Source organism: Panthera pardus, unplaced genomic scaffold (assembly GCF_024362965.1).
Source record: "Panthera pardus isolate Hobbes unplaced genomic scaffold, ASM2436296v1 HiC_scaffold_11, whole genome shotgun sequence".
NCBI classification, from domain to species: domain Eukaryota; kingdom Metazoa; phylum Chordata; class Mammalia; order Carnivora; family Felidae; genus Panthera; species Panthera pardus.
The window spans coordinates 71718547-71738678 of NW_026526666.1; the positions used below are offsets into that span (position 1 = coordinate 71718547).

The 20132-nt window shown below is 50.8% G+C and overlaps 1 protein-coding gene across 2 annotated transcripts in view; it reads right to left on the reverse strand.

Annotated features, from left to right (window-relative positions):
- RNF220 (ring finger protein 220) overlaps positions 1-20132 on the reverse strand; it is a 225058-nt gene that overhangs the window by 44398 nt on the left and 160528 nt on the right. The window lies entirely within an intron of this gene.

Genomic DNA, 20132 nt, shown 5'->3' on the forward strand with positions numbered 1-20132 from the left:
TGTCTGGCTGGGGCCTCCCGCTGGGGCGGGGCGGCGGATTTGAATGTATGATGAATCAGTTTGCATTACATGTTCGTAAGTCATCATTTGTCAGGATTAATAGGCATCCCTGGTCGAGGAGGTGGGGGTGGGGCAGGCAGAGGAGAGACGTGTATTTAGCTACGGCCCATATTTATCTGCCAGTACCCAGGGATGCCCTGAAAACCACTGTATACCCTCCTGCCCAGACTCCAGGGCAATGGCTGGTGCTCGGGGGGCAGAGGCGACATTTTCAGCAGTTCCTGAGTCACCTGGAACCAAATAGGCCTATTTGCCTTTGCTTTGGGCTTGCCAAACAACCAAAAAGGTTATGGCAGGGGCCACTTGCTCAAGCTGGCTCTTACTCTCACTCTAAAGGACTCAGAACTCCTTCCTCTGGGGAGCTTTCCCCGACTCCTCCAGACTGTACTAGGTGCCTTCTCTGTGTTCCCAAAGCCTCTTGTGCCACCTCTAGTGACACCATGTTACAATCGCCTATTCTGTGTCTGTCACCCTCTTTAGACTGTAAATTTCTTTTAAAAAAATTGTTTTTAATGTCCATTTATTTTTGAGAGAGAGAGAGAGACAGAGAGAGAGAGAGAGAGAGACAGAGAGACAGAGAGACGAGTGCGAGCAGGGGAGGGGCAGAGAGAGAGGGAGACACAGAATCTGAAGCAGGCTCTAGGTTCCGAACTGTTAGCACAGAGCCCCATGTGGGGCTCAAACTCATGAACTGTGGAGCTGAAGTTGGACGCTTAACCAACTGAGCCACCCAGGCACCCCTAGACTGTGGCATCTGGCAGAGGACATAGCCCAAAGTAAGAAAATCATAATAGTAATAGTAGAAATCAATAAATATTCTTTGAATGAACAAATGAATAAATGACCATTGATCTTGCCAAACTCCCCCCAAAAATGCAGAGGTTAGCTGAGGGACGTCGTGGGAGTTTTCTCTGATTCCTTGCCTCTACTCTGACCCTTATTTAGGGTCTGGTCTGGTCATCTCTCCTATATATGCTTTTTCCTTCATTTTCTCCTCTTCCTTCCTTAAGAAGTACAGACTCCTCACAGCACCAGGTTCCGTACATGTGACATTTATACACAGATATAATACACAGGGTGACATAGTTATGCCCGCATGCCATCTTCCCTTTTCCCATCTCAGCCTGCAAAAGCTCAGAGTGGCACTGCCCACTCTCTGTGGCCTCCTGCCAGCTCCAGGTTCTTGCGAAACAAGAGCCTGGCTGGTGCCCTGACCTACTGTGATGCTATTTGCTGTCTCTAGCAGTAGAGGGGGCCTGGTTTGAGCCCAGGCATGTCTCCTGGGTGGCCAAAGGCAAACATATGCAGGACGGCCAGGTGGAGGTCAGTCACCCTGTGGGCAGGTTTAGGCCCAGACTTGGGCTCAAACTGGAGCCAAGGGCTCTGGGCCAAGTCACGATCAAGCTCACTGAGCCTGGGGCATAGAACCCCAACTGTTGGCCCCACCGGCCTTTGCTCCACCGAGTACACCAGCCAACCTGTTTAGAGACTGGTGGAGCTTCAGGGGTCACAGCTATTTCATATCCCTGATCTTGGCTGTCCCAAACGTAACTGCAGCCTCTCTCCCCTTCTAGAGGTACACAATTCAGCTCCCCGCCTCCCTTAGCTAATAACTTCCAGACAGTGCCCTGTGCTGGGCTGGGCCAGTGGTAGGCGGGGCAGGTGGAGCCTCGCAGAGTTCTCTGGGATTAGCCATTACTGACTGTGGCAAAGGGCCCGATTCAGGAAAATATCCGCATATGGACATGCACACATATCCTCTCAGATGTCTGGACACACGCGTGCATGTGAGGGCACTGGCACACACAGGTGCTCACACAAGTGTGGGCATTTTTTCACATCTAGACAAACACACCTGAGCACGTATGCATACATATCTGCGAGTATAGACTGAGTATACCTATATACTCTCCCCATCATGCCCACACACTTCACTCTCCCCCAGTGCCTTCCTTGCCATGGAGCCAAAATGCTAGGACTGTACTGTTTAAAGTAAAGTAAATCCAAGTGTGCTTTACCCCCTGCTGGCTCTGACTATGGGCTTATAAAAATGAAGTGGGAACCTCTACAGCTGCGGGCAATAAATCCTGAACCACCGAGGAGGGCATGTTACCTGCCTTCTGGGCTCATGGCTGGGACTCGGGGCACTGATTACAAGTGCCTGCGGGGCTGGGTGGGCACCCGGCCAGCTGCTCGGCCTCAGGCCCTGCCTGCTAGCTCTGCCCAGGCCAGCTGTCTTCCACAGACCTGCGGGGTCAAGAGACCCAGAGCCCTAGGCGGTGAGGGAGGACCGAGAGAGGAGTAGAGACAAGTAGGGGAGGAGAGGACTGGGGTGGGGAGAGTGAGCAAGACAGGCACGTGCTGCTGAGGCTGAGGGGAGCCCTCGCATCTGGAGATCAATTAGCATCAATTACTGACTTCATTTAATTGTCGTCCAAGATGAATTTGTCATTTTTAGCTGGGAATTAATGGGAGACCTTCACCTCTCCCTGGCAGCAGCCGCGGAGCCAACAGCGGTCACCTCAGCCTCCTAGGAGCCCTGAATCCTGCTCGAGGCCGGGGCGGGGCCAGGACAGGCAGTTAGCGGGGCTTCGGTTCCCTGGGCAAGCTCCTGCCTGCCCCGGGCCCAGCCAGCCTGGCCCACTAGCCCAAGGCCAAGGTGGGGGCCGTGGGTCCTGCATCGCAGTCCTTCGCAGCCTCTGGCTTCAGCCAGAAATTAATTTGCTGGGCTGAGCATGTTTACCTTTTCCCAGCAAAGGCGAGACAGTAAACAGCGGACCGGCGGCTGAAATTGAATTGATAACTGCATCAACGTGCCAGATAACGCCTAAAATAATACGCCGATAAGGAAATTCGATTTGATTTGCTGCTGCGCATCAGATTGGCCCCATCTGTAGCTGCCTGTAATCATTTTCAATTGCGTTGGGAAACCTTATTTGTCCTTAAATATTTCTGTCATTTTTCATTGCTGGCGACAGATCCTTGGGCAGGTGGCAGGGGTGCGCTGCCTCTGTGGGCGCGGGGCAGCGGCCCGAGGAGGAGGGGTAGTGAGGACTCGAAGGAAAGGAGGCAAGGAGCAGGCAGCCGGGCGGTGACAGCTGTTCCTCCAATCAATCACGCTGTCGACAGGGAGGGACGACTGGCTGGCAGAAATTGAGTTTGCCTCACAGGGGACGATTGAGCAAATTAATAGCCCATTAGCCAAGCAGTGACCTGAGAAATGAAGGTGCAGGGGTTCCTGCTCGCTCAGGCCGGCTGGGGTGGGGCAGGGCAGGGGGAGGGCCTGGGGAGGAGGTGGGGGAACATGGGGAACATACGTGTGGGAGGTGGGGTGTGGAGTAGACGGTGCAGGAGGAGATGTCAAGTTGGGGGAAGGGGGCTGGAGAGGCCGACAGTCCTGGGAGAGATGCCGGGGAGTGAGGGGGTGGAGGTGGCTCCACTGATGTCTCTTTACCATCTTCCCATCATGCCCTCTGGGACAGAGTACCATGCCAATAAACTCTCCTTCCTTGGTCCCTAGATACTTCCTTTACTTTCTCTCATTACTTTCCTGGAAACCGGCACCTCCCCTGCAGACACCACTCCCTGAAATCCTCTCCAGTGCAGGCTGTTTATTCTCCCAACTCCAGGTTCCTCAGGCCAGGAGGTGAGGTCAGTGTCTTCCTTGTGCTCACTGCCACTTCCAGACCACTGTTTCTCCCACCCGATGGGCTCTGCGGTCAAGTGCTACCCTGCATCTCTCATCACTGTCATCCCCCATTCTCCATAGTCATGGAGGACTTTGACTCTCACTTGTATACCCCAAGCCCCATCACTGACCTCCTCAGCAACTGTTATCTTTTCCTGTACTCACTTCCTCCTGGAGGCCCTTGTCAACGACTTGAATTCCTCTCTGATAGAACTCCCTCTCACCCAACCCTCCTACAGCCTTGCACCCATCATACTTGCTTCCTGCTCTGTCCTCCCATCTCCTGAGACACCACTCACTCATGGATTCTAGCCCGAATCCTAGGGCACATCGCTTCAACACCCTCTTGCTTCCTTTGCCTTCTCCACAATCCAGCTGTTCTCCTTTTTGTTTCAGACACACAGACAGCTAAAAGCAGCTGGGGGAAAATCACAAAACCACGCAGATATGTGCCAATAAAAATTCACAGTTTCCAATCTCAGCACTACTAAGCAATCCTTTAACATGCCCTTGGTCAGCTCTGTCTCCCTTTTCCCACAGAGACAATCCATATTTTACTATCTGGAGTCCCCCACCCCATCTTCTGTCCCCCTCTGTCTTACTGGGTGGCCTTGCTTCCCACTTCACTCAGAAAACTGAAGTCCTTAGGTATGAATTCCCTCAACTTCCAGATCCACACCTGCCTCCTTTTTTCTTCTTCCAGTTTTAGTGGAAGAGGTATTCATCCTCCTGTTCTAGATGGGTTTAGAATCTTTCTCCTGGATTTAGAATCCCATTCCTGCCTATGTTCTAAATCCTGGATGTAGAATCCCGTTCCTGCCTATGTTCCCTACGTGGGCCCCCTCTCTCTTGTGCCTTCTCCTTTCCCTCCTCATGCTTCCCTCCATCAGAATCTACGTGCTTGGAGTCGGCTCCATTGCAAACATTTCAACAACTCATCTCTGCCTTGTAGTTAACGCCTTCTCCTTCTTCCCTTTTTATCCTAAGATGCTCCAGAGTTGTGCTTGCTTGCTGTCCATACTCCTTTGTCTCCTAAGCACTTCTTGCCTTGCCGCAGTCTGCCTCCCCATCACCCCACTGTCAGTCAGACTGTGCTCAGTCAGATCCTGGATGGTCATCATTCACCAAACATAATGTATACTCCAGCTATATTCATTTATTCATTAACTCTGTAAATATGTATTGAGGGTCTTCCATGTGCTAGGCACGGCACCAAGGTCTAAGGATACAATAAACTCCAAGTCTTTACGGAGCTTACAAAGTAGTGAGGAAACAGATACAATAAGAGCATACAAACAACTGTAAAATTGCAGTCGTGCCAAAGAGAGGCGAACAGTGCTGTGGGAACCTATAAATGCAGAGTTGCCCTGCCCAGAGGAATCCAGAAAGGCCTCCCTGAGGACGAGACACAAGCTGAGATGTGAGGGATAAGTACGAGTTGAATAGATGAGGAGGAAGGGAAGGGATAACACTGACCAAATACTTCCTCTGTGCCAAGCACTTCCCTATTTCATAAGTGAGGAAACAGGCATGGAGACGCTCTGTAACTTGCCCAGGTAAGTGGTGGTGCTGGACTTTCAACCCCAGCAGGGCAATACCAGAGCCCCTGCTCTTAATCCTTCCGCTCTGCCCCCTCGGATGTCAGCCATTACCTTGTCTTCAGCCACTCCTCTCTCTGCACACTCTCTTCCTCAATTCTCACCTCCAGTCCTGTATCACTGCGTACCGGATCCTCCGCTCGGATGTTTCGCAGGCTCTTCAAGCTCAGTGTGCCTAAATGGGACTTACCTTTCTCTAGACCTGCCCTTGTCCTGCTTTTTCTAGCTCAGCGAGTGCCACCACCATCCGCAGACTTCCCTCCACCAGCAATCGGGACGCTTACTCTTTACTCTGGCCCCTACATCCAGTAAGTTTACATCTTAGCTGTTTATATACCTCTTTTCTCCATTGCTTTAGTTCAGACATCATCTCCAGTCTTTACTGTCAAGTCTCCTAACACATCTCTGTCCCCCTCTAATCCATTTCTATCTCTACAGCCAGCAGGGTCTTCCTAAAACACAAATGGGATCCTATCATTTGGCCACTTAAGACCTTTCCTTGGCTCTCAAAGCCCACAGCATAAATTCCGAATTCCTTATCGTGCAAGTCCCTCTCCAGCCTCTTACCCCTCCGGCAATGCTGTATGCTATGGCTGGACGAGTCCCAGCTCTTCACGTGTTCTCACTGCCAACGGTGCCTGTGACATCCATCTTCCCATGGGCAACCTATACCTCCTATTTATTCTTTAAGACCACACTCCGACAGTATTTCCTCTTTGAAGCTTTCCCTGATATTAAGTACTCTGTCATGCTATTTCTTATGTCTATACCTCTAATACTGCAATTATCTGTTTATACATCGGTCTCCCCTGGTAGACTCTGAGCTCCTTGAGGGCTGGGAGGTTCTCTGATTCGCCTGGTACACAGAGGACCCCACACGGGGTCTGGCACAGAGTGGCTGGTAGTGACTGTTGAATGATTCAGTGGCCAAATCAATGGGAGGGGAACTTGATGGGACTGCAGGAGAACGTCTGAAAAGACAGTGAATGGTGGAGTAGGTAGGTGGTGGAGGGGTGGGGGTGAAGGAAGAGGGGAAGGAAGCAATCAAGGTAATGTTGTCAAGCCTATAGTTTAAATAGAGCCTGGTTTCATGGTCAGTGAGAGGGAGAAGCCCAAGGACTTCAAAAGGTAGAAGCCCTTGAAAGACAAATGCTCTAGCTGTCCTAGAAAAATGCCAGTGTCCACAGACCTGGTGAGAAGAAGGTGGGCAGTGACCACGTGAACACAGCTGGACAGTAAAATCCCATGCCTAAAAAACACTGACAGACATACCCACCAGGACGGACAGATACCCACGTGCTCACAGAGGGTCTTCAGTAGCCTCCCCCATCACAGAGCCCTCTGCGGGCCTGCTAGCCCACCACCCCACGTGGAACCCCTAAGCTGCTCTCTCTCTCAGCAATTTCCCTACCCAAGAAAGCTCTAAGGGTTTCAATTACCGGCGCATGGGATTTAGTGCCCTGGGCTTCTCTGACTGGAGGAGATTTATTTGAAGGTTTAGTGTCGTGGAGAATTCACGTCTTCACTCCCAGGAGCCCAGCTTCCGTCCTGAGCCCCTAAATCAGGAACCAAGATGGGCTATTGTCACTTACCGCATTAGCCTCGTTAGCGGACCAGGAGGGGTGATTAATAGCAATGCACACACAGCCATCCTGCTCGCTGGCCGCTCTGCTGCTGTGTGTGACCTGGGGAGGGGGTGGGGAGTGGCTGAGCCTGATCTAGGGTAACTAAGGGGTCTGGGCTAGAGGCCCCCCCCAACACCCCCCCGCCCCCTGCCGGAGAGGGAAGTCCCTGTGGTTCTTCCAGATCTGGGGACAGTCCAGAGATGAGCAGGCCCAGACTGGGACAGCCCAGCTAGAGGCCTCTGGGGCCTGACTCCTGGAGGGGTGAGATAGCAGGAGCGCATGATGGGGGCTGGTTCTAGGATAAGGCCCAAAGTGTATGCCTGTGTGTATGAGAGATGTGTGCACGGTGTGGGGTAGAGGTGGACGGAGAGAGTGGGGGGTGTGTGTGTAGGAGGGAGAGAGAAGTGGGTGTGTTTATTTCATTTCCCAAACACTCTTTGAGTGCTTACTATGGGCCAAGTGATATTCTAAGAGCTGGAAATACAGCATAGAAGAGGACAGACAGGGCCCCGAGAAAGAGGTGGGGTGTGTGTGTGTGAGAGAAAGAGGAAGAAGCATGTGAGAGAGAAATGAAAGCAAGCGGTTGGCGGTGAGAGAGAGAAAGAGAGGTGTGAACATAGGAGTGGAGAGGGAGAGGTTCAGAGGAAAGGCAGAGGGAAGTCTGTGTGTGAGCAGGGAGAGAGAGACAGGAAAGTGTAAGGGAGCATCTAGGGGACACTTGTGTGAAGCGGGTGTGTGTGACAGAGTGGGTGTGTAGATGGGGTTGAGAGGACATACTGTGCATGAATAGGGCCCTCGGTAAGGGGAGCACAGAGGAGATCTGTGTGTCAGGTGCTAGAGAGGGGAGTGAGTGTGCAAGAGGGAGGTTGTATAAAAGGAGATGAGGTGACAGAGAAGGGTTGGTGTGTATTTTCTCTGTTTTTCTTTGTCTCTGCAATTTCTCCCATCTTTCTCCTCCCAGAGTTTCTGGAGTCAGGCTACCCTGGGTTTGAATTTCAGTTTTGGGTACTGCATTCATTTACTTATCCATTCATTCATCCAACTGTTACTGAGCATTTACTGGCTTTTCCTTTCTGTGCCTCATTTTTCTAACCTGGAAAGCGGAGACTAACGGGGCGAGTATGAGAACTCAGTGATGGAATGCATTAACATGACTTGTGAGCACATAGAATTAGGAGCTGGGGTCACTCTGGCACAGCCCCTGGCGTGTGGGTCAAGAAATGGTAGCTAGACAACTAGGGCTTCCCTACCAATCCTGTTTGCCTTTCTCTCTTCTTTTTCTGTCTTGCCTCGCACTCTCTCAGTCACAGCTGAGCCATAGTATTAATTATTAGAACCAATTGACTGTTTAGACTCTGATGTTTTAACTAATCACCACTAATGGCAGACACTGGTGGGCAATCACAATCATTTCGTTCCCAGGCAAACCCCTTCTCATAGTTGAGAGCAGACAGCAGGGGGCGGGGTGTGTGTCAACAATAACTGGGATTTGGGAATTCCTTTTGAACTTAGAATTCTGTCATGGGAATTCAGTCTTCAGCAACTACCACCCTGGACCAGAAATACCCTAGCTGTTCTCCTTCCCTGAGTTGCTTCTCAACTGTAGTTCTTAAAAGTCCGCTTTCAGGAAGAGTTGTTCAGACATAGGTTCAAATGCCACCTCCTCGAGGAGCGTCTGATACATGCTGGTTGGGACGGGGAAGCTGCACTCTGTCCATCTTGGCTGAAGCCCTCAGTGAAGAGAGCAGACAAACATGTGCTCCGTGCTGCTGAGTGTGGCGAGAACACCAGGGACAGGGATGTGTCCTGAACTCTGTGCTGAGAGGACACCTGCTTACTTGTCTTGCTTTCTTCACATTGAGGCCTCAGAGCGCTAGACTGTACGCAGCCTTGCCCCCACTCTGAGGCTCTGGGCCATCCTACACCTGCTCCAGCCTAGCTGGGGAAGCCAGAGATCCAGAACTCAGGAATGCCAGCTTCCGGGTAGAGGCCAGGCAGGGCAGGACGGTAGGGTCCAGATGTCCTGGAGGGGGTGATCTAGGCACCCATGGCCAGTAGGTGTCGCTGTGGCTCCAGCACTAGGAGGGGGTGTAAGGCAGGGGGCCCTGGAGTAGGCCCAGGGGCTGGATGCCCTTTGGCCTCCCTGCCCTCCCCTCAGGCTTTTCTGCCAGGAAATCCTCCCCAGTGCTTCTCAAACTTCAAGTGTCCAGAGCCCTTAGAAGTTCGTGTTAAAATGTAGATTCTGATTTGGTAGCTCTGGGTTGGGTCCCAAAGATTTTGCATTTCTACAGAGTTCAGAGGTGAAGCTAATGCTGCTGTTCTGTGGACCACTCTTTGAGGTGGGAAGGTTGTAGCCTGGAAGGCTCCCTGGCTGGGGGACATTGCACTCCCTTCCAGAGCCAACACTCACCTTCACTCCTAGTTCCTCAGTAAAGCTTCCAGACCAGAGGCCATGGGTAACTGTCACGGAACCCCCTCTTTTTGGACACCAGCATGAAGCAGGCAGTTTCTAGGGAAGCTCTGAAGCAAAACCTACCTCCGGTCCTCTGAGCCAACTCAGCCCTACCACCTAGCTCAGATTCTAAATTTAAATCTAAACCTGAATCCAATCCCAATTTCCCCAAATAACCTCAGTTCCCACCCTCAGAGCTACATCCCGATACCAACCTCAGCCCAACTCTTGTGCCCCCTTAAGTCCAACAGTTGTAGTATCCATTGCTTCAGTCCTGCTCAATAAATGCTCCCTTAGCCTCTCTGATAATCTTTCTGGTCCTCTGCCAAACTTTCTTCTCAATACCAGTTTGAGTCAGGACAATGGGGCAGTAGGATCTGAGAACATTTGCCTCATCAAGCTGGTCCAGGCCTTAGCAGCAGAATTTAGGCATTTGCCCCAGGCAGAGGGGAAAAAGCAATTTGGCAGTCTAGCTGAGACTAGGCATTCCCACACGCTTTCTGGAAGGCCCCTTTCTGCCGGGGAAAGGGGCGAGTCTTGTCCTTATTCTGTGTTCTCCTCTGTCCTAAAGGTTCCATTTTTAAGGATGTGCAGAAGGCAGGGAGGAAGCATATCTATTAGCTCAGCCCTGATTGCAGGTGAAAAACGAGGGTATGTGTGTGTGTGTGTGTGTGTGTGTGTGTATGTGCGTGTGTGAGTTTTGGGGGGTGAAGTAAGCAAAGCACCCTCAATGGCCTCCCCCCCCCCCCCAAATAAAGGTTTTTCTGAGGGACCCTCCTCTTTTCCTAGCCTTGTCTACTATCTGGCCCTCCTGGGCACGACAGAGGCTGATTCTTGCAGGGGTGATAAGTTAGAAGAATTTGCCCCTTCCTAGTCTGACATTTTGTGATTTTAAAGAAGGAATGCAATTTTAAATAGGAATAATTTGTTTTTGCCCTGGTAAGCTATGCACTGTGACAACTCCCCAACTCTGGAAGGCAGAAGATGGGTCCAATCAGAGAACCATCTCTCACACTGTGAGGCACCGTGTAATAAAAAATGCCCTTGCCTGTGCCAAACACTTCTGCCTTTAAAAAGCACTCCCCTTCTCCATTTATAAATAGCTCCATTTAGGAAAACTACCTTTGCCTTTAGAGAGCACCTCCATATTTACAAAATAGCTCTCTAGTTTTACAAATCACTTCTCAGCAACCATTTAAATAAAAAGATGCTCTTGAATACCTTGGAAAAGTTACTTTACTTCCCTGTGCCTCAATCTTCTCATCTGTAAAATGGAAAGAAGTAGCTACTTCACAGGATTATACATAAGGTTATTTGAATAGTACCTGGCACATATAAGTCCTTTATGTCAAGTAGTTGCTATTATTATTGCTGTTGTTGTTATTACTAATATCGTGGGATATTTAGCACCTTAGGGAAAGTTTCTTTAAAAAAATTTTTAATGTTTATTTATTTTTGAGAGAGAGAGAGTGAGAGAGCTGGGGAGAGGCAGAGAGGGAGACAGAATCCAAAGCAGGCTCCAGGCTCTGAGCTGTCAGGACAGAGCCTGATGCGGGTCTCGAATCCATGAACCATGAGATCATGACCTGAGCTGAAGTCGGGTGCTTAACTGACTGAGTCACCCAGGCGCCCCAGGGTAGTTTCTTTAGATAGGGGTAGGTAAAAGTATTTGTCCCAAGTCTGTTGCTAGTAAGTTTAAAAATAAAACACTTGGCATCTACAGTCTAGTGCTGTGTTCTGTCTACCACACTAAAAACATCTGGCCAGAGCAATCTGTATCAGGAAGTAAAGACTGACTGGGTAGGAGGGTAGGTCCAAGAGTCCCCTGCCCTCTGCTGGGTCTAGGGCATGGGAAGGAACAGAGGAGGAAGGCTCACCTCCCCCTTGTTGAGCTGTGGGAACTGATGGGGGGTCTGAGTGGGGGCAGGAGACTGGGTAGGCTCTGCTGCTGGATCTGTTCTGTGGTTGCCGGCTGGGCTTCCATGACCTGGAGAGACAGCTAGAGTGATGACGCTTAACCATGGCAGATCTGGACCCAATCCCCTGACCAGAAACAGAGCCTTTCCCCTCCAGGCTCTTTTTCATTTTGGCACTGGTACACTCCCTCCACCCACACTCCCTGCATTCTGTCCTGGTGGCTCAGTCATAGGCCAGGTCTCCCAGGGCCAGGGCTGGGCTGAAGGTACGGAATAGGAGTAAGGAAGGTGGAACATGAGTTTTAGAGTCAGGGAGATCTGTCTTGAAACCTACCTTAGCATTACTAGCCATGCATCCTTTGGGCAAGTGCCTTGCTCTATATGAGTCTTCATTTCCTCAAACCCAGAGACGGAGGATAATAATACTGACCTCCCAGGTTGCTTTAACAAACAAATGAGTGTGCATCGCCTGAAGCACAAAGGCTTGCACTGAGTAGGTGTCAGCATGCCTTCCTGCCCTGCTGGGAAATGGGGGTGGTGGGGTTGCTGGAGGCCTGGGAGTGCAGGGGGACCAGGCTGACAGCCTGGGAGGCTTGGGGAGGTTTTGCCCACAGGCTCTAGAGTTCTTCCTTCCACGCAGGCCTAGCCCTCCCCCAGGACAGAGTGGTCAGTGGTCATCGGGACAACACAGGCCTGTGTCATGAGGAAGGCAGCTGTGTGGGGGGTTGGGCTGAAGGTTATGTGGAAAGAGGACCTGAGGCAGGGGCAGCTGGGAGGCCTGGCCAGGCACAGCCTGTTACCAGCTGCACCCTGGGGCTCTAAGTCCTGCTACCACCAGCACCCCTTAGCTGAAAGTCACCAGCCCTGGGCTCCTGAGTCTTAGTTCTCAGTTCTAATTGTGGAGTGGGAAAGGAAAAGGAATCCAGCGAAGTCTACCATAGCTCAGGCTGGGTTGGCTCAAGGGAGAGCCTGCCCTCTGCTCTCTCTCCCTCTGTCCACTGGTCCGTCTGTTCCTTTCTCCCTTTTCTTTCAATTTTATCACAATCTATTCCAAACTTCCTGGAATACCCTCAAAGTTTGGGGCACCAATGCTTAGGGGGGTGGAAAGAAGAGCAGCCCAGGCTCCAGGGCCGGGCACAGAAGATCCTACTGCAAGGCTGATGTGGGAAGACAGAGGAGGAGAATGGGTTTGGAACTCAGAGGAGGAGAGTGCTTCCTGGAGGAGGGAGCACCAGAAGTCTGGAGTGTAGGATGGATGGCAAGAGAAGGAAGGGTGGAACAATAACCAAGACAGAGGTGGGGAGACAGTCCAGCAGAGCCGGAGAGTATGCTGGAGTAGGGGAAGATGGAGGGGGTAATGGGCCTGGGTGATACAGGCTGGGGTGGGGGGACTCCCTTGGGCCTTCATTCTGTAGGCATCAGGAGCCAAGGATGTGTTGTGAGCCAGGGAAGAACATGGCCTTGGCATTTCAGAGCTGGGAAGACTGACATGTCTGTAACTCTCACAAGGCAAGCCCTGACCCAGCATGAAGCAGTTTGATCCTTGCACATGGTGGACGTAGCTGGGGTTATTATCCCCATTTTATTGATGAGGGAGTGAGAGGAGTCAGGGGAGATACCTGAAGTCCCACAGCAGCACATAATGGAGCTGGGACTTGCAAGGTTGGCTTCCTTAGCAAGGCCTGCATGGGCATTTATGTATACACCACTGTTTGCCAGCCAGCCTTGTCCCTTCCCACTTCCTGCCGTGTACACCATGCTTCTGGCCACACCGAATTCTTTCAGTTTCTCAAATGGGCCATATTCTCTCACCTTGGGGCCTTTACATATGTCGTTCCCTCTGCCTAGATGGTGAACTTCAAGGTGAACTCTTCTGGTAAGTGGGACGACTCGAATCTTTAGGCTAGAATATGTGTCCCCAAAGCCTCCAAGCCTTACCCATCACATTGTAATTACACTTTTCTTGTCTATTTTCTCAGCAGGGCCTGACACAGTGAGTGATGCCAAATGAACGGACGGGTAGAGAGGTGAGCTTCTGCCCGTCTCAGCCTTCCTATGCTGGCTGCGGTCTCAGCAGCGTTGCGTCACATGGAGGGTGGGCACCTGGGCTCAAGGAACACAGGAGGTGCTGAGGATGGCCCTGGGCCTGCCAGGAACAAAGCACTGGAGAAAGCAGAGATTTACTTGAATTTAAGTTAGTGCAAGACCTCGCCTGAAGCGGGCCCTTGTGAACCTTCAAGGAAACACAGGGCTCCTGAAGGCTGGAAAGGTGCTTTTGAGCAGAGAGCCCTTGAAGAATGGGGAACGCCATACTTCATGGAGAGAGGGTAAGGCACTTGCCCAAAGGATGCATGGCTAGTAATGCTCAGGCAGGTTTCAAGACCAGATTTCTCTGACGCCAGAACGCATGTTCCACCCTCCTTACTCCTATTCCATATCTTGAGCCCAGCCCTGGCCCTGGGAGACCTGGCCTACGACTGAGCCACCAGGACAGAACACAGGGACTGTAAGCCTAGGAGCAGGCAGATGAGTGGGAGCAGAGACGGGCAGAAGAAGGAATTCAGCTCCCTACCTAGATTCTCCTTGCCCATCAGGGCCCAGACTGCCCACCTCACCAAAGGGCACCATGTGGGTGATTGCCCAGGACACTGGTCCTTCTAACGTGCTGAGTGGGTGAACTGGGATGTTATAAACTATACCTGTGAATCCTGACACCAGGTGCCTGCTCCCCAGCTCAGGGCTTACCACAGATAATGCATTCTCTGAGGACCAGACTGTGGCCATGGTCACAGAGCCACACACACCAGTCCCAGTGTGCCCTGTCCCAGTCCCTCTGTCCTCACACCTGGCTTTGCCCCCTCCAGACTAGAAGCTTCCTGAATGCAGGGGCTCTGCTTTAGAATCATCTCGTTCCCAGCCTATGTGTTGTTTATAAATATATGTTAAATTTAACTACTGGGAGAGCCAGAAGTATAAGAAACAGGGATGGGGGTTTTGCCTCCCTTAAGCCTGTTTTGTTACATGTAAAATGGAGACAGTAATCTCCATCACCTGGGATGCTTGGGAAGTGTAAGATTGGCATTAGTCCACCTTTAGGGGGTGGATATTCTTATCTCTATTATTTCTATTAAGCACAGTGGGGCTCAGAGAAGCTTGGGGACTTGTGCAAGGTCACACAGCAGGAGAGTGGAGGGGCTGGGATTCAAAGGAATCCTCTCTTCCTCTCTGCTACTCTCCAGCTTCCTGGGGGTGGGAATGTGAAGTTTGGTTGCAGGTATGGATATGTAAGTCAAGTAGGGGAGTCAGATAAGGTTCTTATCTGACCAGTGGGGTGTGGAGTTCAGCTTGAAGCACACAGCCTCTCATGGTAAATCTGAAAGGAGAAATAATGGGGAGAAGCATGCCTGAAGCCAGGGTGGTTCCTCAGGGAGAAGACATGGCCTTGTCTTCTGAGAGTCTGATAAATTCTGGGAGAGGAGGCAGGCTGCAGGCACAAGGAAAGGCAGCAGGTGGGCTGGGTAGAAGGGCATGATGGTAAAGGAGGTTTGAGACACAGGGTCTGAAGGCAGGAGAGCCACAAGAGAAGGATGGCAGAGACGAGTCGGCCCAGGCTTGGTACTCTTCATAACCTGGTTCTGCAGGCAGGAGTGGGGACTGGCCACCTGCCACCCTCCTCACACCTGGGCTGGGGCCCAACCCATGGGCAGCCCCGGGCTCCAGCTACCTCTGCCCCCTGGCCCAGCAGCAGGCCCAGCTGGCTCACCTTCTCAATCAATACTGCGCTCTTAATGGGCCCAGCCACCAGCACCAACCAGGGGCATTAAATGTTAATTATATCTATTTGGATTTGAAAAATTTTATTACTCAAGTTAATTATGGCTGGAGTCATAAAAAGGTTTCAGAGTGAAAGGGCTGCCTTATTGGGGCCACTTTCCCCAAGACAGATTGGAAAGGAAAAGAAGAAATAAAAGCATCTGGCTCAAAGGGCCGGGTGCTCCCCATCCACTAAGCTGAGAGCCCAGGTCTCAGGACCCACATCCCCCAAAGCCTGAAGTATAGCTCACCACCCCCCGCAGAAGACAGAAGAGGCCTGTCCTGGGAAGGCAGGACTTCAGCTCACAGCCCCAGTTTGGGTGGTGCCATCTAGAGAAGGGCCCCCTGACAGTGGAGGGTCCAGGGAAACTGCTGGGGACCTCTGGGCTCCCAGAGATCTGGGATTGAAGGATATGCTCAGGCCTTTCTCCAAGTGGTCTTGATACTGGGAACTCCTCCAGCCCAGCTCCCCACCCTGGCCCGGCCCCACCCAGCCTGGTCTGATTGCTTCCTGCCAGCCCCACTTATGATTCATGGGCCTGACCTTCGGCTATAAAGTGTTCACTGTAGCCGGCATTGAGGCAGGATTTACAGCTCTGGGGTCAGCTGTAGGCAATGACACACACAATAGCTGACTCACAAGGGTGCCCCATTTCCAGCCCACACATAACTCTCTTTTGCACATACAGGTACACATACACACATCTCGACAGCGACACAAACGCACATTCATGCCCAGGAGCTTTCCTGCTCAGGCCTTTGGCAATGGGAGTTCTGTTTGTGGAACAAGTACTGTGTATTAGGTGCTTTACAGGCATCTGTCTAATCCTTAACGCCAATCCTGTAAGGTTGAAGCAGTGTTATTCATTTTATAGGAGAGGAAGCAAACTAAGGCTCAGGCAGGTTAAATTATTCGAGCTCTACAGAGAGCCCCAGTGCCCCGGCTCTTGGCCAGGGAAACACTAAATCTATCAGAGAATGGGTGCTACAGAAGCCTGGGGGGCAGGGGTAAGAGAGGCCATCCCACCCTCTTCCCTCTTCCCCATCAGAGCAGCTTGAGGCTGGTTCGGAGTGGGAGGGAATGTTTCAGAGGCAGACCTGTCCCTTGGGCCCCCTGCAAAGTGCTAGAAGGGAGACTAAAAACCAAGAGAGGAATGCCTTAACCAGATATGAGATTGGGATTGAAAGCTACCCAAACGTTTAAAAATCAGAAGTCGTTGGGAATTAGGGAGGAATCTGCCCATGTTGTTAAGGGATCAACTACCCATCCGAGAAAGGGTATTTGAGAAGGTATAGTTGGTAGAGAGGGAAAAGATTTCATATTTGTGCCTCCCAAGTTGAGCTACTCAGTGAACTGGCTAATGTATTATCATCGTTGTCATTCTTGTTCTTATTGCTGTACTTTTACTGGGAAGACCAAGTAAAAGGAGTTTGCCACTTCTCTTTTCGGCTCATGTACCATTTGCCTCTAGTTGGTTCTTCCCATTTTCTCAAGCCTCAGAATTTCTGCCTTTTCTCCAAAGCCGGTGCCTACTGTCTTTTAGGGCCAGTTCTCTCAGTCCTCAGCATGGAGCTCATCCTCATGTCCGTTCCTCTCACTCTTGCGCTTTTGCCCCTAGATTAGTTCTTTCTCCTCTGTCTTCCAACGTGTGTGTAACTTCTCTCTTACCATGGCCAGCCCTTCCCTTGACCTTGTTAATTCTTATACCTCTTTCCTAAGTTTTTTCTGTCTTCTAATCTGCTTCCTGGAGGAAAGGCCTTCACCCTCCGGGATGGAGTGCCCATCATTGCTGGTGTCACTACCATGGCCTCACCCTCAGCCACTCACTGGAGCCCCATGGAATCCATGACCCTAGGTCCTCTGTGGGCTCCTTCTCACAGCACCTGTAGCTTTTCCTCATGCCCCTGCTCTGCCACCTCACCTCACCTCTGTGGTCCCTCCCCTCCCTGTCACTCCCTCCTCCTCGGCTGATCTCAGGCCAGTATCGTGTCTCCTCCTCCCACTCCTCCTGACTCAAGGCTCACTCCTGTGCTCTTTCCTCTTAGAGAATTTGTCTTCTTACCCTCGGGGACTTCAACTTTCCCCCTCTTCTATGTGACTCCCAAAGCTGCCTCTAATTTGGTGTTTTTCCTGAACTCCCACCCTGAGCTGTCAACTGTCCAAAGGACAGAACCGTTTAGATGCTCTACTTTCATTTCAGATGAAACACGCAAATTGGACATCATCACCTTTTCTTCAAAACGGCTCATTTTCCTCCACCTCATTTCTATCCATAAAATAGCTATTGTTCTGGTTGCCTAGCCTCCCCAAACACCCGATCCACTGATTAAATTAATATATTGAGCAAATATTTTCCAGGTGACTATCATGTGCAAAGCCCAAATAGCCCAGGGTGGTGGAGGTGGAGATGGGAGGCAGGACAAACATGGAGTAGTGTGGTGCCACCAGGAATGAAGGCTCTGGAATCAGGTAGATTCAGGCTCAAAGTCTGGCCCCATCACTGCTTGCTGACCATGTGATATTAGGCAAATTACTTAATTTTTTTTGTTCATTTATTTTTGAGAGAGAGAGAGAGAGAGAGAGGAAGACAGAGAGGGGGACAGAATCTGAAGCAGGCTCCAGGCTCTGAGCTATCAGCACAGAGCCTGATGCGGGGCTCAAAGTCAACGAGCTGTTGAGATCATGACGTGAGCTGAAGTTGGACACATAACCGACTGAGCCACCCAGGTGTCCCGTGCTCCTAGGCAAGTTAAAGTGAACACAGAGCACTTCCTATTTGCCTTGCACTGACTTAGAGGCCTTACCTTTATAATCCACTTTATCTGCACAACCACCACAGTATTACTACAATTATGCCATTTTAGAGATCGGAAAAACAGACACAGAGAGGTTAAGAAATTTGCCCAAGGTCACATAGGTCAGTAAGTGGCAGAGCCAAAGAATGAACCCAGGCAGGAAGGCAGTCTGTACTTAAAGCCACTTTGCTATATTTAACCTCTTAGGGTCTTAGTTTTACTCTGTTTTGCTTCCTATTGTCACCAGCATCTAGGAAACCATAAAGTATCCGTTGAGTAAAGGAGTACAAATAAATGGCTAAAATGCACCTGCTGGATTTGACAGAGTAGTTGCTGACCTTGGCAAAAGCGGGGTCCAGGAAGAGGCCATAAGGAAAGCTGCAGTGGTCTAAGGAGTGAATGGGAGAGAAGGAGGCTAGATAGGTGTCAGGTGTGGACAACCCATTCAAGAACTTGAAGGGAGGAGAGAGGGGGCACAGAGTCTGGGTAACGACTAATGTGTGTTTTGTTTTAGTGCATGGAAAAGGGTTGGGACTCCAGGAGGGAGCACCATTGCTGAAGCCAGGCCTCAGAGAGGACAGGAGGAAATAGGATCCCAAGCCCCAGGAGAGGGGACAATTCCTGGCCAGGAAGGACATTACTCTGTTGGAGAGAGAGAGATCTGAGTTAAACAGATAATGGCAGCCTCACTAGGGCAGGGCTGAGCTGGAGGAAACCCCAGGGGTTGGAGAGCTGGGAGGAGATGCCTCCTTAACACCATCTTTGCTGGGACAGCCAGTGACCTGGAGGGTGGACATTTGAGCTTCCTTCCTGAGCTTTCCCTCAGAATGCTTAGGGCCAGCTCCATAAAGAGGGGCTTGGGTGGCTGGATTAGAAATAGCCACTTCTGGCTGTACCAGGACAAGCCGGAGGTGGGGGAGGGCAACTCTTGGGCTACACATACCTGAGCCCTAAGTCCGAGTCTTGCCTTGCTGGGTACCAGCAACTAGTAAGGGACAGCCAGCTGGCATTTCCCCAGCATCCTACACCCTGACCGGGGGAGCCAACCCTATTTCCAGAGCTGGGGCCAGCTACGCTTTCCTTGAGTGAAGCAATAAAAGGGGAAAATCAACATCCCAATGATCTTGTTTATGGTGCTAAGTAAGCTGTACAGCTTAATCCGTTCGAGGTTAATGAATTTACGACTTGCTTTGGAGTTTGACAAGGGCTGTAAAAGAGGAATGAATACTCTGGGCAGCTCCTTCCCTAGCGGCTGCTTAGGGTTAGACTAGCCTGGCCTGGCCTGCCCTGGTGAAGGAGGGGAGAAGATTTAAGTGGTGGGTTCATGGCCAGTTGTCTGGGCTCTGAATTGAGAGGACCGGAGGAGGGACAATCCAGGGGCCAAAGGACCCTTTCTGTAACCCCCCATTAGGCTGGAGTGAGCCGAAGTCCCCAGGCTCTCAGGATCTTTTGTCTTGGGCAAGTCATTTAATATCTTGCAGCCTCATCTGTAAGAGAGGGAGGATACCATCTACCCTTTAGTGTAGCTGTGAAAAAGATGTGAGGTAACACATGTGAAGAAATCAGCATTAGTCCTCAATAAGTGATAGCTACAGTAATTATCATTTTCTTCTGTCTTACATCATAATTTGCTGTTTATTCGTCTATGTCCTTTCGCCATTTGTCCATTCATTCAGAAATCCAATAAATCGTCATTGAGAAATTACACTGTGTGCCAGGCCCTGTGTCACACACAATTTGGTGTGAGAGGCACAGACCTTCACACACACTGAAAATGCAGGAAGACCAGTGCTGGGAAGGAGGGATGTGCGCGTTACTCTGGAAGCACAAAGAAAGGAGTGGCCAGGCCTGCCTGTCTGGTCTAAGCCACTTTGAATAATGTCTTGTCCTGACAAAGCACTCGGCAGGTCACAGAATACTGCCATGTGATTCATTCGTTTGATCCTCACGACAATCCCATAATGACCACATTTTCTAAATAAAAAATTAGAACCCAGTGTGACCACCTGGTGTGACAGCAGGTCAAAACATTTCGAATTCGGGCTGTTTAAAAAGTCTGTGACATGCCAAGTTCCGTAAGCAGAGAGGGCAGGGATTTCAGTATCTCTATTTGAACAGTTAGGAAAATGAAGCTAAAATCATCAGTGAGAGAACCGAGGCTTCATCTCGTCTGTTCACGCGTGA